Source organism: Uloborus diversus, chromosome 1 (assembly GCF_026930045.1).
Source record: "Uloborus diversus isolate 005 chromosome 1, Udiv.v.3.1, whole genome shotgun sequence".
NCBI lineage: Eukaryota > Metazoa > Arthropoda > Arachnida > Araneae > Uloboridae > Uloborus > Uloborus diversus.
In genome coordinates, this window is record NC_072731.1 from 154,183,099 (window position 1) to 154,195,764 (window position 12,666).

Below are 12,666 nucleotides of genomic sequence, written 5' to 3' on the forward strand. Positions count from 1 at the left end.
TAGTGAAGCAGACAAAGTTACTGATCTGGGGGTCTTAATTAGTCAGGATTTAAAGTTTACCCAACAGTGCAGCATTGCTAGCAACAAAGCCAATAAGATGCTTGGGTTTATCAATAGATCTATTTCAAATAAATCTAAAGAAGTTCTTCTGCCCTTATATAGAAGTTTGGTAAGACCCCATTTGGAGTATGCTGTTCAGTTTTGGTCTCCTTATCTTAAGAAAGACATTAATGTATTGGAAAGGGTTCAAAGGCGGGCTACAAGGCTAATAAGTGGACTTTCCCACTTAGATTATGATTCCAGGCTTAGAAGGCTAAAAATGTACAGTCTTGAGCAAAGAAGAGACCGAGGGGACACGATTCAGCTGTTTAAATTTATTAAAACGAATGATGTTACGGGGCTAAAGTTTAGCACTGAAAACAGGACAAGGGGTCATTGTTTTAAGCTATTTACATCTTAGGCTAACATGGATATTAGGAAAAATTATTATTTTAGCAGGGTAGTGGAACCTTGGAACAGCTTACCGGAAGAGGTGGTAATGAGCAAAGGAGTAGACAGTTTTAAGAGGGCCATTGATCTTCACTGGGGATTGTAAATTGACTAGGACCAGTCTAGCTGGGCCCAGAGCCTGTTGCTGGTCGTCACTTTTGTATTTGTATTTGTATTAAAATTAATATACATTGATTTTTGAGCAATGTATTTACCATATTGCATTCATTGACATAGTAAGATAAAAATATAAAGTGTCTATCCACATAGCTCAAAACTATCTGCAGGAATGAAAATCAACATGCAGTCCAGCAGTGGGTAGGTAAAATCTTTCGTAAGATATTTCCTACCCACAATAAGCCTTTTGCTTTTAATCATGTATTCATGAAAGCAGTAATGAACATTTTCCATTAATTTATCTTCAAATTTTGAAAAAAATCAGTGTTTCATATTGATACTATTAACAATTTTAAGCCAGAGCACATATCAAATAGCATTAAATGTATCCGCGCATGGCGTGCATCTATATTATCTAGCTATGCTCATTGATTTAAGCATTTTATGTTAAATTAGCATGCTAGCAGCCTTATCTAGAGGCAAGAAAAGTCAGGCTGCAATCCAATAGGGATGTCCCAGGTTTGAATCCCTGCTCAAGCATGAATGTACTTTCTCTCTCCTGTCTTTGTACAAATGTGTCGTTCTGCTGTGAATGGTTGTTTACCCTATAAACAGGTCTCTACATCATGTGTGTGCTGTAGAAGTCGGAGTTCACAACAAATTACGGTACAGTTTGAAAAGTGAAACAGCGCACCCCAAATTGCTAGCCTTGCTGGCACACAACAACATTAAATTATAATCAAACCTTGTTAATTTGAATACACTTAAAACAAAGTGTTGCTAAGACGAACTGTATTTCCAATCCCTATTTTATTGTATTTATAAATATAATGCTACTTACTATTTTACGGATAAAATGAGCTAAGGTTAAGAAGAATTAATTTTAACGTTTCCAATTCCACACAGGTTGTGTTTTCCACAATAAACTTTCGTTCTCGTTTCTTAAGGATTCTATTGATTCTCTTTTCGATTGGGGAATTAATATAATTAACTGCATTTGGGGTCTTGTCGATATCTCGGACAGACCCTCCGTGTGAGAAAACAACAATTCAATAAATCTAGTATTGCTCAACACTGCTGGGACTCAAATCACACCTTTGATTTCAACTATTTTAAAATTATCCAGAAAAGCCCAAATTAATTAGAAATTAATTTTTGGGAGTCTTTCCACATTCTGAAGAATTTTTCTAGAAATCTGCATTCATTTTCGCATGAGGTGCATGCAGGGGCGTAGTTAAGGGAGGGGGTTTTGGGGACAACACCCCCCCCCCCCGAAACGTTAGTCTCAAAAAAAAAAGAGAAAAAGAACTGAGACAGGACCTTACTCATTGGAGTTATTGTTTCTAGAAACATCTCCTGTCCCCCCAAGCCTGCCTATCCTCCTGGGCAGTTACGTGTGCATAGTTGTGTGTGTGTGCGTAGACCTGTGTGTATGCACGTAGGCATGTGTGAGTGTATGTGTGTGAAGTTGTGTGTGAACGAGTGTGTATGTAGGACATGGACGCCTCCGACCTTGAGAAGCGGATAGCTCAAAACTGGAGCAGTCGCGCCGCGCCGCCAGCAGTGGACGGTGGTGCTGCAAAGGCTTCTGGTCCAAGTTGAAAAAGGCACGGACGCCAAAAACGGTCAAATGAGAACAATAAGCAATCGTAATTGCTCAATAAAAAAAACTACTTTCTGAGTAACAAAGGTCAAAAATTCACTTCGCCCCCCCCCCCCCAATGCCATTGAAAATCTGCTCCATGTGTGACCCTCAATCATAAAGACGCCTCCCTCTGCTGCGACAGCTTTCTGATAATTGAGTGAAATTTGACACTTCGCTTTAGAAATCAGATTGATTTGTTAAATCCACTCCCTGTCCACGCCTCCAATTTGGTAAATCCATCCAGCCTTTCTTTGTCATAGATTCTGCAAATTGTTAAATATGTTTAATTTTATGAGCCGTGCAGTGGGAATATTGCATACAGTTGAATCTGTATATTTCGAATCTCACATTAAAGAAAAAAATCGAGATAAAGAGGTTTTGAAATATGGGGGCTTTAAGAAACTTTTTATAGAAATTTGAAATATGATATTGAAAATTCAAAATCGATAGTAAAGACAATAAGGGCTCTTGATTAAAATTCCTCTTTATTAGTTTTGTTAGGTATTTATTCTATTATTACATTATTAAGTGCTTTATTGCGAGTTCAAGGAATCATTTTGACAGTAAAAGAAACTTTAAGCACATCTTTTTCAAGAAAAAGTCTTTTATTGCTTTTTGGTCCCTGATTTTTTTTTTTTTTTTTTTTTTTTTTGGATTCATTATTTATTCTCTTGAGGTTAGCAATTGCAGAAAATCTAACTTGGCCAGTATTCTACGATTTTCCTTTTTTCATCACTTGAAAAAAAAACTTATACTTTCTTTTCACTCCTATCCTTTCGGTTATCTAAGGAATCACAATTTTAAGAAAGAGAGCAACCAAAGAACAGTACTAATCCAGATAACAGAGCGAAATGGTTTTTAACTTGAATGACTTTTTAACCATGAACTTGAAATGTTCATCTTAACATGTCAAACCTGTGAATTTCACCCCTTTACTCTTAGTACCCGAGAAAGTGCACAAAACAACTGTCCTTTGGTTAATCTTCCTGGAAAGCCTATTCGTGGAACACATTTCTCCCTTTTTTCCACTGCCTCCTCAGCTCTTGAAGACAATTCCTCTGTTTCTGAGTTGAAGAAAATGTTTTTGTTTGCTGCTTTAAAGATCATTGGTCTTCGAATCCGAAAATGATGGCTTAACCGGAATTCGAGACGATAGAAGTTTTTGTTAGTCTGGTCTCGTGTGTGTCATAGGTCATAGTCAAAACGACCTTCGCTAACCAGAGTATCCATTGCAATCACATTGATTTTTCAGCCAGTATTTACTGCGTATTCTTTTGGAAACGTACAGTCTGTTTAAAATAGTACATTCTAAGTGAAAGTTGTTGCATAATGATGCGAGCAAGACAGATAACAAGCTTTTTTCAACCCAAAGAAAAAAATGAAAATGACGAAAAGGATTGCTCTAAAAAGAGAAAGTTTACGTCGCCTGAAGAAAACGAAGTAGTCTGCAAAGCAGCATTAGTTCCATCAGACCCTTCTGAAGGTAATTTTATTTTAATTCAAAAGAAAAACTGCATAGCATTACATGAATAAAATGTTTAAAAACGAGATGAATTTAGATTATTTCTATTAGCTTGGTTTGGATTAAAAAGTAGAAAATAAAAAAGACTTCTGTTTATAATACCCGAAAATTGCTGTTGCTCTCTCAAATAGGTATTTATGTAAATTCTAAAGCAGCTAGTAAAATTAAAAATAATGACTTGAGAGGAGAACAGATGATATGCATTTGAGCGAATAACTTTCTACCGCCTATATTTCTTCCCTAACTTTTTTTATTCAAATTTTATTAACTGCTTTAGAATTAGCATAAATGTAAATACATAAAAAGCAACATGGTAAATATGACGATATGAAAAGCAATTTCATTTGTTGCGGGTTATAATTGAAGAAGTCTTTTTTTAATTTATTTCATACTTTTAGTGCAAACCAAGTTAGTAAAAATAGTCTTTATATTCTGACCACCGATGAGATTGAAAGTCAAACATCCAGTTTACAGGCGGAAATAGAAGTATCTATTAGCTTGCAGGGATGCCAGCTTTTGTAGATGTGTGTTAGCCTCTAAATTAAGCAGTCACACTGAAATGAACGCTCATCAGATATTTGATTTCCCCCTGATTTGGATAGACTGGTTTTGACAAGATGTTGCTAGAAAATTTCACTTTAAATTAAATGGAGGAAAAAGAAAAACAAGTTAAATTTTCCACAACATTAAAAAAATAAAAAATTCTTTCCTTTTGTTTTGTTTGACACAAGTATCGGAATTGGGGCACCCCATTCCAAAGTATGTAAGATTCACCTCCCTCTTATTTTTTTTAATATTAAAAAAATTTACATACATACACACACACACACATATATATATATATATATATATATATCTATCAGGGTTCGTACTCAATTTCAGAAATAAAATGAAGGAGTTTTGAAGGAGTAAAATAAGATTTTGAAGGAGTACTAATGGAGTGTCATTCAATGATGTGACACTTCTTTTCAATATATTTGACCATCAGCACCCTTGATCGCAAAGTGTCACACTTCATCCCAAACTTCTCCTGTTGTCAAGTCATATTTTTTACAAACATATTGTTACAACTGTCTTATGTCACTTTTTGTCACCCTCTCTCTTCCCCTTGTCACAATTTCATGAGTCCGTCTCCTCCTCAAAGCATGACATCACTTGTGAATGACCCTTTTTATAATATCATAACTGCAATTAACTAAACAACTGTTTTTTTTAACGCAATCACTTAATATAGTAACTTTTACTTATGTAGTTTTAAATATTTAAATAATAATTAGACAACTTGACTTTTGCTGCTGAGAGTGTGGTGGAGGAAAAAGCAACAATTATAAAACTTTAAAAAATAGCCAAGCACCATTTAAGCATGTTTTACTTCACTTATGAAATGTCTTAGTCATCTGATACTAATAATATTTTCACATTCAACTTTTATGAATTAACTATGATCAATTTATAAATCGAAAAAAATAAATGCACAAAATTACTACATTAAAATCACCTTTGTGACGAAGTTAGTTGTCAATCGAAGTATTTTAACTTTCTGTTATAGAGGAAGATTATGTAGTCTTGAACTCACTCTAAAAAAGAAGGAGTTTTGAAGGAGTTAAAACCAAAATGAAGGAGTTTGAAGGGCCCTTCAAAATTTTTTTATAAATGAAGGAGTATTGGAGGAGTTTTGAAGGAGCGTACGAACCCTGTATATATATATAAAAGAAGACCCCCCCCCCCCGAAAGTCGGGTCTAGCTACGCCTCTGGGTGCATGTAGCCCAATTCATTCTTGAATGCTAGCTTTTTAAGAACTGGACATCCTCCATTAGTTTTTAGTGTAATTCTTGTTCTTTTGACTCCAGGATGAAGCTTCCACTGCTGATGAGTACTGGCTTCATCAACCTAATTTATCTATCTTGTTATGTACATGTAACCTTGTCTGCCTGTTGTTTTATTGGTGTTTATATTTACCTGGCTTATTTGTTTGGGTGCTTTGCCTATCTTTGAGCTTGTAGTTTATTCTATTTTAATTTTTTCCTCTATATAATGTTTTCAACTTATATATATATATATATATATATATATATATATATATATATATACACATATTTGTGTTGTAACTGGTTATTGTAATGTCTTTCCTTGTTCTTTCTGTCTTTACGTTTCCATTTCATGTTTTATTTTGTATATGTTTTGCTTTTATGTTGTTGTCCAACCTCTCTCTGTTTTTCTGCATTATTTTTATTTTTCCTTTTGCTAAATGTTAGATGATTCGTTGCAAAAAAAATGTTTGAACAGGAAATTTACTACTTTTTTATTAATTAGCAGTTTTATTCAAATTGAATTTTATGGGTCTTTTTAGAGAAATTTATTGCTTAACAGTTTTTTCTATCAGAGGGAGTCATACAATCAATTTCGGCTTTGAGTTCCATTTTGTCGTATTTGTTTTTGTTAACTGCTATTTTGTTTGCAATAAATGACAATTTTTTGTAGTTACAGAATGTATTAATGAATTAAAAAAAGAAATTGCTTAAGTAAAAAAATATAAGTGCAAAAATTTAATCAATAATTTATTGCTCTTTAACCTATGATGAAAAAAAATTTTTTTGCTAAAACATTGTGTAAAACTTATGCAAAAATCATTTTTAAATTGTTTTTTTTTTTTTTTTTTTTTTTTTTTTGCACCTAAATATTACATTTAAAAACATTTCTTTGAGTTATAAATGGAACTGAAATTAGTTGTCTTGGTAGTGTTGTGAATTTCCTTTTATAACTCTACAAAGGAAGTTTTTATGTAATAGAGTTACTGGCAATTGTTTTAGTAAAACATTTAAATGAACATTTTAGAGAAAAATATTACCAAATACTCGTCAACTAAAACTAATTAATATTTATATTTATGCATTAGGAATATTTCAGTTATAGCTGCAGCTTTAGTATACTTTTGAACAGTTTAAGACACTTTTGAGCGGTAAAAATTACTTGTCCTGTCCTAAACAACTATCCCGATTTTGGACAGTCCAAAAACCAACCCTGCTTGCCGGAAATTTCAGCAACTGAAATAATATCTTCCACTTAAGTGCAATTAAATCTCCCAAGCTCTTATTCTAAATGAAATTTAAATCAACACTGATTTTCTTAGGATAAATACTACTCTTTTTCCGCAGGAACTTCATTCTGCATTGCATTCACTTTCACCAAACAAGTCCTGACAAATATCATAAATGATTAGAAAATTAAGAGTTGCCGACTCTGAAATGGCTGAATGTATTGATGAGTTTTCTCAAGTAGCAATTTCAGAGACAAGTTACTGTGAGAAGTGCAGGAAACTTAAAAATGTCGTGAACCCAAGTTTTCATGAACAAGTACTACTTAGGGCCGTGGTAGCCTGATCGGTAAGGCATGGGACTCGGGACCGGAGGGTCCCGGGTTCGATCCTCACTGGTCGAAGACCCACCGTCGTCATTAATGGTGATTGGGCGACGTTAAATATGCTTGTGGTCACAATGTCCTCCAAGTGAAACGATACCTGTGGGGGTGCCAGACTACGAAGTTATTCGGCTCCTGGCATGGTTCTAAATTGCCTCTCGAACTGTCCATAGATGGCACCACCATCTATTGTGTTGTCTTTGTACTGTCCTGGAAAAACAAAATCCGGGAAACATTGTGGCTTAATAGAGGCAGGGGCGGCATTTCGCCATTTCATTTGGGGGGTCGAGTTTCTTAAATATGTATAACCCCAAAGCGAAACTAAACACACATTAGCTAACAAGAAGTTGTCTTAAAATCGGTTTAGTATAAATAAAATTAGTGTTCAGAAACAATTAAAATTTTGATTAATTTACTGAAAAGTTATCATACAAAACATCTCGTTACTAAAGTTTTTATACCTTTTGGAAAAGTTATAATGCATGATTTTTGAAATTCGGAAGAGCAGGGAATCGTGTAACTAATCTATCAGTGCCCAATGTCGTGCTGTTTTGCCAGTTCAGCTAAATGGAAAAAGTTTTTTTTTCTTTTTCCCCTTTGCGCTTCGAAAATATTTCTCTAACCTCCTGCGACATAAAAAAAAATCTTTCTCTACTAGCTGAGCTGATTGTAATATTTAAAAAATAATGGAAGTAACCCAAAGTTATGTTTGAAAACAGGTTTTATATCTTGCTCTTCAAAATCACCTAGACTACTTCAAAAACTGTGAGGGGCTTAAACTTTTCATCATTGAATAATCTAGTCATGTCAGCGCTCTCATCTTCAATGAGATATCACCTGCCTCCAGCTCTGTTATTCACTATTCCAGACTAATGAGTCCATAACAAAGACGAAACTGCAGTCTCAATGTGAAAACCATTCTGTCGGTATATTGCTTGTAATTTTTCTTGTCTCATGGTAAAAATTTTACTCACAGTTGAAACATTTTATTTTTCGTTTCCAAAATCCAATCCAAATAACCATAATCCCAGCCAACCATACAGAAAAATAATTATCATCAAATTTTGGCTCGGAGGAAGAATTTTTTTGAAAAATTTCACAATTGATTGAAATATACATCTATAAAAAAATCTATTTTCAGTTTCCATTGTAGATTGAACTGTGGTTTGAATAGTCGAGTAGCGGATTGAAGATATAGATTTTGATAGAGTAAAGCATTTTTCAAAAACCTTTTCCCGATGCAAACAAATTGGATAAAAATTCAAACGAAGTCATACATGCTAAAGAGCATGAGCTTTTTCACCATTGAAAGAATCGTTTTACAATAATTCTTTCAGTCGTCAAATCACTGCTTTGAAGTTATAGAGAAATGTTTTTATCGTTTCAACTCTTGAAGATTATCTTGTGTCACTCCGCGATTGCATAATTATAGAGCCCCATAAAAGGTGTTTGGTTGATATGTCTTTTTTTATTCAATAATCAAATGCATTTTTAAGGGGTTTCTATGAAAGCATTATAATGTATTGAGCAGCTGAAACGTGTTTCTATCAGAAGAAAGTGATGAACACTCATTAAAAAAATATACACTTAAAAAATGAGCGTAAAAATGAATGTAAAATATCAAGGAATTTTCTTGTGAAAACCATGCAGCCACACCACCTTTCACGAGCCTCTCATACTGGACATACCATCGTTACACTGGGCACACAAATGTGAAATATTTACCCTATATGAGGCAATGTCTTCTTTAGTTAAAATTAACCATGGTTCTCTATCAGTTTTCTATGTTTGTAAAAAGCTGGAAATACTTCATGAATTTCTAAGTCATTATCCAAACAACGAAAAACACTTTTTCTAGTCTGAGAATGTGTGGAGTTTCATCAAATAGTTGCTGAGAACCAGCGAGATTTTCTTTAATGAACATTGATTTCCGACTTACATAAATTGAATTCATCCACTTTCTATCATTCTGCTCAAAAAATTTGGGGGTGCGACCGCCCCCTCTTGACCCCCCTATTTGCCGCCCCTGAATAGAGGTATAAGCTTCCTTAGTGGAATAGCAGAAACCTCAACCTGTGTGTGTGAAAGAAAGAAAGGACTACTTAACACTAGGCTTGCCAGATGTCCCAGTTTGACCATGGATTTCAGTCCCGGATTTCAGACAAAACTTCGGTGTCCCGGCCAATTTACTTCATGTCCCGGAAAATGATAAATTTGATAAAATATGATCAAAAAAGTCTAAAAATAAGAAACTGAAGGATTATTCAGGATAGTTAATTTGTCATTTGTAACATTAATCTGAAAATTAATAAAATATTAGCTTGTGAAGATTTTTACAACAAGATTAAAATCGAAAAAGATTCTGGCCAATTGAAAATACATGAAAGTATCTTTCAAATTTTTTTTCCTCTTTCGTATAGTTTCTATTTACTTAAGTAAGAAATAAAATGTTTAAATTTATTTGCTTGTTTCATGGGTTTTGGTTCATAGTTAGTAAACATTTATTCATAGCATTGAGAAGCACTACCCACTAAAATAATAATCTAAAAACCAACCAAGGAAGTGCACCCTTCTGAATAACTGCAGACACTGGGGGGGGGGGGGGGGGGGGGGGGGGGGGGGGGGGGGCACTTCTGATATCCTGGTTGAATATTTCAGAAATCTGGCAAGCCTACTTAACACAACAAAACCTGTCAAAAGTATAGGGATGGAATCTAAAAAACTTATTGTTAGTGACAAGTTATTATGAACATTCACGGAAAAATCCCCCTCCTCTCCACATAATTCAGTGCATAAATCTATCCAGTGTTATTTTAAGAAACCGTACTTGCTTCAAGTAAAATTAAAAATAACTATGTTTCATTGCACAAAACTGCAAGCAGGTGTTTTAGTTTACAAGGAGCGCCTTTTTTCAAAGCAAAAGAAGTGAACTTAGGGATGAAAAGATATAGGATTAAGCTTTTGCCAGATCAAAAATCCTTTTTTGTCCTGCAGAAAAACAAGAGAAAAAATGAAAAAATAGATGAAAATGTAAAGTTTAAATGAAATATTTAACTGATGAATCTCGAAGTGTGGTAGTGTGGACCAACTTTTTGTCCAAACAATACAGTAGAGAAGGTTTTGAAATAATAATTCCATGTTTTCACGTGTAATTCGGATAAATTTCAAATATTTTAAAATTTTATATATGCTTCGTCCCGCGAGAATCATTTTGATATGAGGTGCAGGCGTTGGGTAGAAAAAGGTTGGGCACCACTGCCCAAAACAATCGTTCAAAAAAAAGTATTTTTAGACTTCTTTGGTCATCTATAACTTTAATAGAACCTAAACCCTCCGTAAAACAAGAGACAACAGTAGTTATTTACGCTGTTTTCAAACTACAAACCATAATAAAATACCTTATAATGTTGAAACTCTCACCGCAGGGTAGTAATAATGTCAGTTGAATTGAATTATAAACATGTAAACAAACCACGCAAATCCACGACAGTTTGAGTGAGATTCTTTTAAACCACAGCCAGGAAGTAAATCGTGATTCGCTAAAGGGAATTTAGAATGCTTCTTGGCGAGATTAATGTTTTTCGCCAATACGGTGACGTCAGAGCTGAGACGTTTTTTTCAAAATTTGTTTTTCGTGCTGCTATTTAGGGACTACTTGTATAAACAAAATTCGGGATGTAAAAAATGATCACAAAATAAACGTAAAAAAACCTCAAACCGCCAGTTAGTGGAACATAAGAGGAAAACTTATTTCCCAAATAAGGATGACCTCTAGACTGGAGATCGACGGCGAAAAAAAGCTACTTACAGTTCTGAGTTTTATTTATTTGTTTGTTTTTTAAGCACTTTTATTATACTTGACCTGATTGTCACGGAAAACTCTGAGGTCTGCTTTTGCTTATATCTCAGCATTATTTGGGAAATAAGTTTTCCTCTTCTCTTCCGCTTATTGCTGATGGCTGTGGAACAGGGCTGCCGCACCGTCCCTTATGTGCAAGGTCGTGCGCTGCACGACGGCGCCAGAGTCAAAAAGGCGCCGAGCTCTACCAATCAAAAACGTTCTAATTGGAGGAAAAAAATTCTCTGGCCAAAAAAAAAAAAAAAAAAAATTAATTTGAATTTTGTCATCTTGAATTCGAATTATGTTTTTCGCAATCACGAGTGCGTGTTTGTATGTGTGTGTGTGTGGGGGGGGTATGTGTATGTGTGTAGGCATGTGTGTTTGTGTCTGTGTGCAGTCATGAGTGTGTGGGTAGTTGTGTGTATGAGTGTTTGTGTGCGTGGGGGCGGGGTATGTGTATGTGTGTGTGTAAGCATATGTGTTTGTGTCAGTGTGTAGGTGTCTGTATGCATGCGTGTGTGTGTAGGGGTATGTGTGTGTATGGTGGTGTTTGTGCATGTGTGTATGTGTTTGTGTGTGCGTGTGCGTTGGTGCGTGTATGTATGCGTGTGTGTGTAGGACATGGACGCAACCTGGAGACGGTTTTCGCTAGAGGAGCAGCATCGTGAGGCCGGCCGACGCGACGGGTGGTGCTGGCAGGGGTGGGAAGATATTGAGTCACTCTGCTCCTGTGCTCTGTGGGGCTCGTGAGAATTTGAGGGACAAGGGTCAGGCAGGTACTTGGAAATTTCTCACAGCCACACCACCATGCTCAGTTTTTAAAATGAAGCTAAACTAATCATTCCCTGCCCATTAAGCACATATCACGATAAAAAAGCGCAGCTCAAAAGCATTTGACCTTTTGTCATTTAAATTTTTAACAACGAGCGTACATTTCAAGCACAGGGATGTTTTTAATACCGTCAGCTTCTGTGAGTCCGGGCCCCTATGCATTTGCCTCCTCTGCTTCCCTTGTCGTCGGCCCTGCCAATGAATGATGAAGTAAAAATATTTACGAAAAATGTCATGTTATTTAAAAAGAAAAATAGTGTTTAATAACAAATAATTTTATTAAAATGAAATGTAAACTAAGTAAGCAAACATTTAAGCAGTAAGTGACGCCCCTAAACCAGTGCAAAAGAATTTACCATAGCTATTCAATAAACAAAAATTAAACTTAATTTTCTAAGGAACCTAAAAAAAGTATTTAAAAAAATTATGAACATATCGCAGTAACAGATTGCTTCTGAATTGATTACTTTATTGACAAATAATTAAATGGATTAACCCATTCTTTGCCCCGGCCGATACAGGATCGGCCGCGCAGTTTGTGTTAATACTGCCCCGGCCGATTCAGGCTCGTCGCAAGAAAATGGTTCCTTTAAGCAGTTTTTGCTTCGGCTGAATATGTGTCGGCGATCCTTCCAGGGGCAGAACCCTGTTATTGCGCTTCTCTGTTGGGTTCTGGTGCTTTTAGGGGAGCGGTAATCAAGCTCTTTTCCTTAGACAAAAGGGATGTAACTTATAGTATTTCACGAAACTTGTTGTAATTTATTTTATTTTACTAAGATATTAACCTTTCAAGTACTCCCGGA

The 12,666-nt window shown here is 35.2% G+C and overlaps 1 protein-coding gene across 1 annotated transcript in view; it reads right to left on the reverse strand.

Annotated features, from left to right (window-relative positions):
- Nucleotides 1-12,666, reverse strand: part of LOC129216414 (CKLF-like MARVEL transmembrane domain-containing protein 8) — a 77,165-nt gene that overhangs the window by 38,631 nt on the left and 25,868 nt on the right. The window lies entirely within an intron of this gene.